Below are 13,583 nucleotides of genomic sequence, written 5' to 3' on the forward strand. Positions count from 1 at the left end.
TGACAGAACACTGAGCCAATCACGGCGCAACTAGAGAACATTACTAACCCCTACGCTCCGTATTTTCCGTTGGCTGCCCCACCACCACAGAAGCACTGAGCTCGGCTGAACCACCTGCATCTTGGAGCTGCATTACTCAAGAAAGAAAAAAAGAGACCATGTTCGTATGCGTCTTTATTACCTCAATTATTATTATTGTTTGCAAACTGATATGTGACACATATTAATGCCAAAATATCATGCAAAACAGCATAAAGAATTTAATATATTTATATATATTTTTTAATGCTAAACAGGTGGGGCTCTGATTTTAATTGTACTTTTGTTGTCAACAATCTACACAAAATACTCTGTAATGTCAAAGTGGATGGAAAATTCTAACATTTAAAAAAATATGTATGGTAAAAAAACACAAATATACTGTATCTTGACTAGATAAGTATTCAACCACCTGAGTCAAAACATGTTAGAATCACCTTTGGCAGAAATTACAGCTGTGAGTCTATCTGGGTAAGTCTCTAAGAGCTTTGCACACCTAGATTGTACAATATTTGCCCATTATTCTTTAAAAAATTCTTCAAGCTCTGTCCAGTTGGTTGATGATCATTGTTAGACAACCCTTTTCAAGTCTTGCCATAGATTTTCAAACCTATTTAAGTCAAAACTGTAACTAGGCCACTCAGGAACATTCAATGTCCTCTTGATAAGCAACTCCAGTGTATATTTGACCTTGTGTTTTAGGCAATTGTGCTGCGGAAAGGTGCATTTTTCTCCCAGTCTATGTTGGAAATCACACTGAACCAGGCTTTCCTCTAGGATTTTACCTTTGCTTAGCTTAATTCCATTTATGGAATATTTTTCCTTCTTTTCACTCTTTCATTTATGTTAGTATTGTGACTTAGTGGGCTAAGTCAAGGTCACACAGAGTGTTTCCTGGTAGTCTGACACAAATCTACTTTGAAACGAAAGTATGAACCTCACACACATGGTTATGGGCATACAAAAAAGGAAAACACTTGCAAACCTTCCAACTAGAGTGCCAATTGGCTCTCAAACGTCATGTGGCTCATCCCTTCCTCTATTAATGAGTATGTCTGTTTGGTGGACTTGTTTTATTGCTGTATAAGTCTGTCTATTTGGTAGATGTTATAAAGGCTGTCTGTCTGGCAGATGCAATACAAGTCTGTCTGTCTGGTAGATGCAATACAAGTCTGTCTGTCTGGTAGATGCAATACAAGTCTGTCTGTCTGTGAGATACAATACAAGTCTGTCTGTCTGGTAGATGCAATACAAGTCTGTCTGTCTGGTAGATGCTATACAAGTCGGACTGTCTGGTAGATGCTATACAAGTCTGTCTGTCTGGTAGATGCAATACAAGTCTGTCTGTCTGTGAGATGCAATACAAGTCTGTCTGTCTGGTAGATGCAATACAAGTCTGTCTGTCTGGTAGATGCTATACATGTCTGTCTGTCTGGTAGATGCTACACAAGTCTGTCTGTCTGGTAGATGCTATACAAGTCTGTCTGTCTGGTAGATGCTACACAAGTCTGTCTGTCTGGTAGATAATATACAAGTCTGTCTGTCTGGTAGATGTTATAAAGGCTGTCTGTCTGTGAGATGCTATACACGTATGTATGTATGTCTGTCTGTCTGTCTGTCTGTCTGTCTGTCTGTCTGTCTGTCTGTCTGTCTGTCTGTCTGTCTGTCTGTCTGTCTGTCTGTCTGTCTGTCTGTCTGTCTGTCTGTCTGTCTGTCTGTCTGTCTGTGAGATGCAATACAAGTCTGACTGTCTGGTAGATGCTAGACAAGTCTGTCTAACTGTCTGGTAGATGCTATACAAGTCTGTCTGACTGTCTGGTAGATAATATACAAGTCTGTCTGTCTGTCTGGTAGATGCTATACAAGTCTGTCTGTCTGTCTGGTAGATGCTATACAAGTCTGTCTGTCTGTCTGGTAGATGCTATACAAGTCTGTCTGTCTGTCTGGTAGATGCTATACAAGTCTGTCTGTCTGGTAGATGCTATACAAGTCTGTCTGTCTGTCTGGTAGATGCTATAAATGTCTGTCTGTCTGTCTGGTATATGCTATACATGTCTGTCTGTCTGGTAGATGCTACACAAGTCTGTCTGTCTGGTAGATGCTATACAAGTCTGTCTGTCTGTCTGGTAGATGCTATACAAGTCTGTCTGTCTGGTAGACGCTATACAAGTCTGTCTGTCTGTCTGATAGATGCTATACATGTCTGTCTGTCTGGTATATGCTATACATGTCTGTCTGTCTGGTAGATGCTATACATGTCTGTCTGTCTGGTAGATGCAATACAAGTCTGTCTGTCTGTCTGGTAGATGCTATACATGTCTGTCTGTCTGGTAGATGCTACACAAGTCTGTCTGTCTGGCAGATGCAATACAAGTCTGTCTGTCTGTCTGGTAGATGCTACACAAGTCTGTCTGTCTGTCTGGTAGATGCTACACAAGTCTGTCTGTCTGTCTGGTAGATGCTACACAAGTCTGTCTGTCTGGTAGATGCTACACAAGTCTGTCTGTCTGTCTGGTAGATGCTATACAAGTCTGTCTGTCTGGTAGATGCAATACAAGTCTGTATGTCTGGTAGATGCAATACAAGTCTGTCTGTCTGGTAGATGTTATAAAGGCTGTCTGTCTGTGAGATGCTATACATGTCTGTCTGTCTGTCTGTCTGTCTGTCTGTCTGTCTGTCTGTCTGTCTGTCTGTCTGTCTGTCTGTCTGTCTGTCTGTCTGTCTGTCTGTCTGTCTGTCTGTCTGTCTGTCTGTCTGTCTGTCTGTCTGTCTGTCTGGTAGATGCTATACAAGTCTGTCTGTCTGTCTGGTAGATGCTATAAATGTATTAATGAGTATGTCTGTTTGGTGGACTTGTTTTATTGCTGTATAAGTCTGTCTATTTGGTAGATGTTATAAAGGCTGTCTGTCTGGCAGATGCAATACAAGTCTGTCTGTCTGGTAGATGCAATACAAGTCTGTCTGTCTGGTAGATGCAATACAAGTCTGTCTGTCTGTGAGATACAATACAAGTCTGTCTGTCTGGTAGATGCTATACATGTCTGTCTGTCTGGTAGATGCTACACAAGTCTGTCTGTCTGGTAGATGCTATACAAGTCTGTCTGTCTGGTAGATGCTACACAAGTCTGTCTGTCTGGTAGATAATATACAAGTCTGTCTGTCTGGTAGATGTTATAAAGGCTGTCTGTCTGTGAGATGCTATACACGTATGTATGTATGTCTGTCTGTCTGTCTGTCTGTCTGTCTGTCTGTCTGTCTGTCTGTCTGTCTGTCTGTCTGTCTGTCTGTCTGTCTGTCTGTCTGTCTGTCTGTCTGTCTGTCTGTCTGTCTGTCTGTCTGTCTGTCTGTCTGTGAGATGCAATACAAGTCTGACTGTCTGGTAGATGCTAGACAAGTCTGTCTAACTGTCTGGTAGATGCTATACAAGTCTGTCTGACTGTCTGGTAGATGTTATACAAGTCTGTCTGTCTGGTAGATGCTATACAAGTCTGTCTGTCTGTCTGGTAGATGCTATAAATGTCTGTCTGTCTGTCTGGTATATGCTATACATGTCTGTCTGTCTGGTAGATGCTACACAAGTCTGTCTGTCTGGTAGATGCTATACAAGTCTGTCTGTCTGTCTGGTAGATGCTATACAAGTCTGTCTGTCTGGTAGACGCTATACAAGTCTGTCTGTCTGTCTGATAGATGCTATACATGTCTGTCTGTCTGGTATATGCTATACATGTCTGTCTGTCTGGTAGATGCTATACAAGTCTGTCTGTCTGGTAGATGCTATACATGTCTGTCTGTCTGGTAGATGCAATACAAGTCTGTCTGTCTGTCTGGTAGATGCTATACATGTCTGTCTGTCTGGTAGATGCTACACAAGTCTGTCTGTCTGGCAGATGCAATACAAGTCTGTCTGTCTGTCTGGTAGATGCTACACAAGTCTGTCTGTCTGTCTGGTAGATGCTACACAAGTCTGTCTGTCTGTCTGGTAGATGCTACACAAGTCTGTCTGTCTGGTAGATGCTACACAAGTCTGTCTGTCTGTCTGGTAGATGCTATACAAGTCTGTCTGTCTGGTAGATGCAATACAAGTCTGTATGTCTGGTAGATGCAATACAAGTCTGTCTGTCTGGTAGATGTTATAAAGGCTGTCTGTCTGTGAGATGCTATACATGTCTGTCTGTCTGTCTGTCTGTCTGTCTGTCTGTCTGTCTGTCTGTCTGTCTGTCTGTCTGTCTGTCTGTCTGGTAGATGCTATACAAGTCTGTCTGTCTGTCTGGTAGATGCTATAAATGTCTGTCTGTCTGTCTGGTATATGCTATACATGTCTGTCTGTCTGGTAGATGCTACACAAGTCTGTCTGTCTGGTAGATGCTATACAAGTATGTCTGTCTGTCTGGTAGATGCTATACAAGTCTGTCTGTCTGGTAGACGCTATACAAGTCTGTCTGTCTGTCTGATAGATGCTATACATGTCTGTCTGTCTGGTATATGCTATACATGTCTGTCTGTCTGGTAGATGCTATACATGTCTGTCTGTCTGGTAGATGCAATACAAGGCTGTCTGTCTGTCTGGTAGATGCTATACATGTCTGTCTGTCTGGTAGATGCTACACAAGTCTGTCTGTCTGGCAGATGCAACACAAGTCTGTCTGTCTGTCTGGTAGATGCTACACAAGTCTGTCTGTCTGTCTGGTAGATGCTACACAAGTCTGTCTGTCTGGTAGATGCTACACAAGTCTGTCTGTCTGTCTGGTAGATGCTATACAAGTCTGTCTGTCTGGTAGATGCAATACAAGTCTGTATGTCTGGTAGATGCAATACAAGTCTGTCTGTCTGGTAGATGTTATAAAGGCTGTCTGTCTGTGAGATGCTATACAAGTCTGTCTGTCTGTCTGTCTGTCTGTCTGTCTGTCTGTCTGTCTGTCTGTCTGTCTGTCTGTCTGTCTGTCTGTCTGTCTGTCTCTGTCTGTCTGTCTGTCTGGTAGATGCTATACAAGTCTGTCTGTCTGTCTGGTAGATGCTATAAATGTCTGTCTGTCTGTCTGGTATATGCTATACATGTCTGTCTGTCTGGTAGATGCTACACAAGTCTGTCTGTCTGGTAGATGCTATACAAGTATGTCTGTCTGTCTGGTAGATGCTATACAAGTCTGTCTGTCTGGTAGACGCTATACAAGTCTGTCTGTCTGTCTGATAGATGCTATACATGTCTGTCTGTCTGGTATATGCTATACATGTATGTCTGTCTGGTAGATGCAATACAAGTCTGTCTGTCTGTCTGGTAGATGCTATACATGTCTGTCTGTCAGGTAGATGCTATAAATGTATTAATGAGTATGTCTGTTTGGTGGACTTGTTTTATTGCTGTATAAGTCTGTCTATTTGGTAGATGTTATAAAGGCTGTCTGTCTGGCAGATGCAATACAAGTCTGTCTGTCTGGTAGATGCAATACAAGTCTGTCTGTCTGGTAGATGCAATACAAGTCTGTCTGTCTGTGAGATACAATACAAGTCTGTCTGTCTGGTAGATGCTATACATGTCTGTCTGTCTGGTAGATGCTACACAAGTCTGTCTGTCTGGTAGATGCTATACAAGTCTGTCTGTCTGGTAGATGCTACACAAGTCTGTCTGTCTGGTAGATAATATACAAGTCTGTCTGTCTGGTAGATGTTATAAAGGCTGTCTGTCTGTGAGATGCTATACACGTATGTCTGTCTGTCTGTCTGTCTGTCTGTCTGTCTGTCTGTCTGTCTGTCTGTCTGTCTGTCTGTCTGTCTGTCTGTCTGTCTGTCTGTCTGTCTGTCTGTCTGTGAGATGCAATACAAGTCTGACTGTCTGGTAGATGCTAGACAAGTCTGTCTAACTGTCTGGTAGATGCTATACAAGTCTGTCTGACTGTCTGGTAGATGCTATACAAGTCTGTCTGTCTGGTAGATGCTATACAAGTCTGTCTGTCTGTCTGGTAGATGCTATAAATGTCTGTCTGTCTGTCTGGTATATGCTATACATGTCTGTCTGTCTGGTAGATGCTACACAAGTCTGTCTGTCTGGTAGATGCTATACAAGTCTGTCTGTCTGTCTGGTAGATGCTATACAAGTCTGTCTGTCTGGTAGACGCTATACAAGTCTGTCTGTCTGTCTGATAGATGCTATACATGTCTGTCTGTCTGGTATATGCTATACATGTCTGTCTGTCTGGTAGATGCTATACATGTCTGTCTGTCTGGTAGATGCAATACAAGTCTGTCTGTCTGGTAGATGCTATACATGTCTGTCTGTCTGGTAGATGCAATACAAGTCTGTCTGTCTGTCTGGTAGATGCTATACATGTCTGTCTGTCTGGTAGATGCTACACAAGTCTGTCTGTCTGGCAGATGCAATACAAGTCTGTCTGTCTGTCTGGTAGATGCTACACAAGTCTGTCTGTCTGTCTGGTAGATGCTACACAAGTCTGTCTGTCTGTCTGGTAGATGCTACACAAGTCTGTCTGTCTGGTAGATGCTACACAAGTCTGTCTGTCTGTCTGGTAGATGCTATACAAGTCTGTCTGTCTGGTAGATGCAATACAAGTCTGTATGTCTGGTAGATGCAATACAAGTCTGTCTGTCTGGTAGATGTTATAAAGGCTGTCTGTCTGTGAGATGCTATACATGTCTGTCTGTCTGTCTGTCTGTCTGTCTGTCTGTCTGTCTGTCTGTCTGTCTGTCTGTCTGTCTGTCTGTCTGGTAGATGCTATACAAGTCTGTCTGTCTGTCTGGTAGATGCTATAAATGTCTGTCTGTCTGTCTGGTATATGCTATACATGTCTGTCTGTCTGGTAGATGCTACACAAGTCTGTCTGTCTGGTAGATGCTATACAAGTATGTCTGTCTGTCTGGTAGATGCTATACAAGTCTGTCTGTCTGGTAGACGCTATACAAGTCTGTCTGTCTGTCTGATAGATGCTATACATGTCTGTCTGTCTGGTATATGCTATACATGTCTGTCTGTCTGGTAGATGCTATACATGTCTGTCTGTCTGGTAGATGCAATACAAGGCTGTCTGTCTGTCTGGTAGATGCTATACATGTCTGTCTGTCTGGTAGATGCTACACAAGTCTGTCTGTCTGGCAGATGCAACACAAGTCTGTCTGTCTGTCTGGTAGATGCTACACAAGTCTGTCTGTCTGTCTGGTAGATGCTACACAAGTCTGTCTGTCTGGTAGATGCTACACAAGTCTGTCTGTCTGTCTGGTAGATGCTATACAAGTCTGTCTGTCTGGTAGATGCAATACAAGTCTGTATGTCTGGTAGATGCAATACAAGTCTGTCTGTCTGGTAGATGTTATAAAGGCTGTCTGTCTGTGAGATGCTATACAAGTCTGTCTGTCTGTCTGTCTGTCTGTCTGTCTGTCTGTCTGTCTGTCTGTCTGTCTGTCTGTCTGTCTGTCTCTGTCTGTCTGTCTGTCTGGTAGATGCTATACAAGTCTGTCTGTCTGTCTGGTAGATGCTATAAATGTCTGTCTGTCTGTCTGGTATATGCTATACATGTCTGTCTGTCTGGTAGATGCTACACAAGTCTGTCTGTCTGGTAGATGCTATACAAGTATGTCTGTCTGTCTGGTAGATGCTATACAAGTCTGTCTGTCTGGTAGACGCTATACAAGTCTGTCTGTCTGTCTGATAGATGCTATACATGTCTGTCTGTCTGGTATATGCTATACATGTATGTCTGTCTGGTAGATGCAATACAAGTCTGTCTGTCTGTCTGGTAGATGCTATACATGTCTGTCTGTCAGGTAGATGCTACACAAGTCTGTCTGTCTGGCAGATGCAACACAAGTCTGTCTGTCTGTCTGGTAGATGCTACACAAGTCTGTCTGTCTGTCTGGTATATGCTACACAAGTCTGTCTGTCTGGTAGATGCTACACAAGTCTGTCTGTCTGTCTGGTAGATGCTATACAAGTCTGTCTGTCTGGTAGATGCAATACAAGTCTGTATGTCTGGTAGATGCAATACAAGTCTGTCTGTCTGGTAGATGATATAAAGGCTGTCTGTCTGTGAGATGCTATACAAGTATGTCTGTCTGTCTGTCTGTCTGTCTGTCTGTCTGTCTGTCTGTCTGTCTGTCTGTCTGTCTGTCTGTCTGTCTGTCTGTCTGTCTGTCTGGTAGATGCTATACAAGTCTGTCTGTCTGTCTGGTAGATGCTATACAAGTCTGTCTGTCTGGTAGATGTTATAAAGGCTGTCTGTCTGTCTGGTAGATGTTATAAAGGCTGTCTGTCTGTCTGGTATATGCTATACATGTCTGTCTGTCTGTCTGTCTTGTAGATGCTATACAAGTCTGTCTGTCTGGTAGATGTTATAAAGGCTGTCTGTCTGTCTGGTAGATGATATAAAGGCTGTCTGTCTGTCTGGTATATGCTATACATGTCTGTCTGTCTGTCTGTCTGGTAGATGCTATACAAGTCTGTCTGTCTGTCTGTCTGGTAGATGCTATACATGTCTGTCTGTCTGGTAGATGCTATACATGTCTGTCTGTCTGTCTGGTAGATGCTATACAAGTCTGTCTGTCTGTCTGGTAGATGCTATACATGTCTGTCTGTCTGGTAGATGCTATACAAGTCTGTCTGTCTGTCTGGTAGATGCTATACATGTCTGTCTGTCTGGTAGATGCTATACATGTCTGTCTGTCTGGTAGATGCTATACAAGTCTGCCTGTCTGTCTGTCTGTCTGGTAGATGCTATACATGTCTGTCTGTCTGGTAGATGCTATACATGTCTGTCTGTCTTTCTGGTAGATGCTATACAAGTCTGTCTGTCTGTCTGGTAGATGCTATACATGTCTGTCTGTCTGGTAGATGCTATACATGTCTGTCTGTCTGTCTGTCCGTCTGTCCGTCTGTCCGTCTGTCCGTCTGTCCGTCTGTCCGTCTGTCCGTCTGTCTGTGTCTGTCTGTCTGTCTGTCTGTCTGTCTGTCTGTCTGGTAGATGCTATACAGGTCTGTCTGTCTGTCTGTCTGTCTGGTAGATGCTATACATGTCTGTCTGTCTGGTAGATGCTATACATGTCTGTCTGTCTGTCTGTCTGGTAGATGCTATACATGTCTGTCTGTCTGTCTGTCTGTCTGTCTGTCTGTCTGTCTGTCTGTCTGGTAGATGCTATACAAGTCTGTCTGTTTGGTGAATGCTATACATGTCTGTCTGTCTGTCTGTTGGGTAGATGCTATACAAGTCTGTCTGTCTGTCTGTCTGGTTGATGCTATACATGTCTGTCTGTCTGGTATATGCTATACATGTCTGTCTGTCTGGTAGATGCTGTACAAGTCTGTCTGTCTAGTAGATGTTATACATGTCTGTCTGTCTGGTAGATGCTGTACAAGTCTGTCTGTCTGGTTGATGCTATACATGTCTGTCTGTCTGGTAGATGCTGTACAAGTCTGTCTGTCTGGTTGATGCTATACATGTCTGTCTGTCTGGTATATGCTATACATGTCTGTCTGTCTGGTAGATGCTTCACAAGTCTGTCTGTCTGGCAGATGCAATACAAGTCTGTCTGTCTGTCTGGTAGATGCTACACAAGTCTGTCTGTCTGTCTGGTAGATGCTACACAAGTCTGTCTGTCTGTCTGGTAGATGCTACACAAGTCTGTCTGTCTGGTAGATGCTACACAAGTCTGTCTGTCTGTCTGGTAGATGCTATACAAGTCTGTCTGTCTGGTAGATGCAATACAAGTCTGTATGTCTGGTAGATGCAATACAAGTCTGTCTGTCTGGTAGATGTTATAAAGGCTGTCTGTCTGTGAGATGCTATACAAGTATGTATGTATGTCTGTCTGTCTGTCTGTCTGTCTGTCTGTCTGTCTGTCTGTCTGTCTGTCTGTCTGGTAGATGTTATAAAGGCTGTCTGTCCGTCTGGTATATGCTATACATGTCTGTCTGTCTGTCTTGTAGATGCTATACAAGTCTGTCTGTCTGGTAGATGTTATAAAGGCTGTCTGTCTGTCTGGTAGATGATATAAAGGCTGTCTGTCTGTCTGGTATATGCTATACATGTCTGTCTGTCTGTCTGTCTGGTAGATGCTATACAAGTCTGTCTGTCTGTCTAGTAAATGCTATACATGTCTGTCTGTCTGGTAGATGCTATACATGTCTGTCTGTCTGTCTGGTAGATGCTATACATGTCTGTCTGTCTGTCTGTCTGGTAGATGCTACACAAGTCTGTCTGTCTGTCTGGTAGATGCTATACATGTCTGTCTGTCTGGTAGATGCTATACATGTCTGTCTGTCTGGTAGATGCTATACAAGTCTGCCTGTCTGTCTGTCTGTCTGGTAGATGCTATACATGTCTGTCTGTCTGGTAGATGCTATACATGTCTGTCTGTCTTTCTGGTAGATGCTATACAAGTCTGTCTGTCTGTCTGGTAGATGCTATACATGTCTGTCTGTCTGGTAGATGCTATACATGTCTGTCTGTCTGTCTGTCCGTCTGTCCGTCTGTCCGTCTGTCCGTCTGTCCGTCTGTCCGTCTGTCTGTGTCTGTCTGTCTGTCTGTCTGTCTGTCTGTCTGTCTGTCTGGTAGATGCTATACAGGTCTGTCTGTCTGTCTGTCTGTCTGGTAGATGCTATACATGTCTGTCTGTCTGGTAGATGCTATACATGTCTGTCTGTCTGTCTGTCTGGTAGATGCTATACATGTCTGTCTGTCTGTCTGTCTGTCTGTCTGTCTGTCTGTCTGTCTGTCTGGTAGATGCTATACAAGTCTGTCTGTTTGGTGAATGCTATACATGTCTGTCTGTCTGTCTGTTGGGTAGATGCTATACAAGTCTGTCTGTCTGTCTGGTTGATGCTATACATGTCTGTCTGTCTGGTATATGCTATACATGTCTGTCTGTCTGGTAGATGCTGTACAAGTCTGTCTGTCTAGTAGATGTTATACATGTCTGTCTGTCTGGTAGATGCTGTACAAGTCTGTCTGTCTGGTTGATGCTATACATGTCTGTCTGTCTGGTAGATGCTGTACAAGTCTGTCTGTCTGGTTGATGCTATACATGTCTGTCTGTCTGGTATATGCTATACATGTCTGTCTGTCTGGTAGATGCTTCACAAGTCTGTCTGTCTGGCAGATGCAATACAAGTCTGTCTGTCTGTCTGGTAGATGCTACACAAGTCTGTCTGTCTGTCTGGTAGATGCTACACAAGTCTGTCTGTCTGTCTGGTAGATGCTACACAAGTCTGTCTGTCTGGTAGATGCTACACAAGTCTGTCTGTCTGTCTGGTAGATGCTATACAAGTCTGTCTGTCTGGTAGATGCAATACAAGTCTGTATGTCTGGTAGATGCAATACAAGTCTGTCTGTCTGGTAGATGTTATAAAGGCTGTCTGTCTGTGAGATGCTATACAAGTATGTATGTATGTCTGTCTGTCTGTCTGTCTGTCTGTCTGTCTGTCTGTCTGTCTGTCTGTCTGGTAGATGTTATAAAGGCTGTCTGTCCGTCTGGTATATGCTATACATGTCTGTCTGTCTGTCTTGTAGATGCTATACAAGTCTGTCTGTCTGGTAGATGTTATAAAGGCTGTCTGTCTGTCTGGTAGATGATATAAAGGCTGTCTGTCTGTCTGGTATATGCTATACATGTCTGTCTGTCTGTCTGTCTGGTAGATGCTATACAAGTCTGTCTGTCTGTCTAGTAAATGCTATACATGTCTGTCTGTCTGGTAGATGCTATACATGTCTGTCTGTCTGTCTGGTAGATGCTATACATGTCTGTCTGTCTGTCTGTCTGGTAGATGCTACACAAGTCTGTCTGTCTGTCTGGTAGATGCTATACATGTCTGTCTGTCTGGTAGATGCTATACATGTCTGTCTGTCTGTCTGGTAGATGCTATACAAGTCTGTCTGTCTGTCTGGTAGATGCTATACATGTCTGTCTGTCTGGTAGATGCTATACATGTCTGTCTGTCTGTCTGTCTGGTAGATGCTATACATGTCTGTCTGTCTGTCTGTCTGGTAGATGCTATACATGTCTGTCTGTCTGGTAGATGCTATACATGTCTGTCTGTCTGGTAGATGCTATACAAGTCTGCCTGTCTGTCTGTCTGTCTGGTAGATGCTATACATGTCTGTCTGTCTGGTAGATGCTATACATGTCTGTCTGTCTTTCTGGTAGATGCTATACAAGTCTGTCTGTCTGTCTGGTAGATGCTATACATGTCTGTCTGTCTGGTAGATGCTATACATGTCTGTCTGTCTGTCTGTCCGTCTGTCCGTCTGTCCGTCTGTCCGTCTGTCCGTCTGTCCGTCTGTCTGTGTCTGTCTGTCTGTCTGTCTGTCTGTCTGTCTGTCTGTCTGGTAGATGCTATACAGGTCTGTCTGTCTGTCTGTCTGTCTGGTAGATGCTATACATGTCTGTCTGTCTGGTAGATGCTATACATGTCTGTCTGTCTGTCTGTCTGGTAGATGCTATACATGTCTGTCTGTCTGTCTGTCTGTCTGTCTGTCTGTCTGTCTGTCTGTCTGGTAGATGCTATACAAGTCTGTCTGTTTGGTGAATGCTATACATGTCTGTCTGTCTGTCTGTTGGGTAGATGCTATACAAGTCTGTCTGTCTGTCTGGTTGATGCTATACATGTCTGTCTGTCTGGTATATGCTATACATGTCTGTCTGTCTGGTAGATGCTGTACAAGTCTGTCTGTCTAGTAGATGTTATACATGTCTGTCTGTCTGGTAGATGCTGTACAAGTCTGTCTGTCTGGTTGATGCTATACATGTCTGTCTGTCTGGTAGATGCTGTACAAGTCTGTCTGTCTGGTTGATGCTATACATGTCTGTCTGTCTGGTATATGCTATACATGTCTGTCTGTCTGGTAGATGCTTCACAAGTCTGTCTGTCTGGCAGATGCAATACAAGTCTGTCTGTCTGTCTGGTAGATGCTACACAAGTCTGTCTGTCTGTCTGGTAGATGCTACACAAGTCTGTCTGTCTGTCTGGTAGATGCTACACAAGTCTGTCTGTCTGGTAGATGCTACACAAGTCTGTCTGTCTGTCTGGTAGATGCTATACAAGTCTGTCTGTCTGGTAGATGCAATACAAGTCTGTATGTCTGGTAGATGCAATACAAGTCTGTCTGTCTGGTAGATGTTATAAAGGCTGTCTGTCTGTGAGATGCTATACAAGTATGTATGTATGTCTGTCTGTCTGTCTGTCTGTCTGTCTGTCTGTCTGTCTGTCTGTCTGTCTGGTAGATGTTATAAAGGCTGTCTGTCCGTCTGGTATATGCTATACATGTCTGTCTGTCTGTCTTGTAGATGCTATACAAGTCTGTCTGTCTGGTAGATGTTATAAAGGCTGTCTGTCTGTCTGGTAGATGATATAAAGGCTGTCTGTCTGTCTGGTATATGCTATACATGTCTGTCTGTCTGTCTGTCTGGTAGATGCTATACAAGTCTGTCTGTCTGTCTAGTAAATGCTATACATGTCTGTCTGTCTGGTAGATGCTATACATGTCTGTCTGTCTGTCTGGTAGATGCTATACATGTCTGTCTGTCTGTCTGGTAGATGCTACACA

Source organism: Salvelinus alpinus, chromosome 12 (assembly GCF_045679555.1).
Source record: "Salvelinus alpinus chromosome 12, SLU_Salpinus.1, whole genome shotgun sequence".
NCBI lineage: Eukaryota > Metazoa > Chordata > Actinopteri > Salmoniformes > Salmonidae > Salvelinus > Salvelinus alpinus.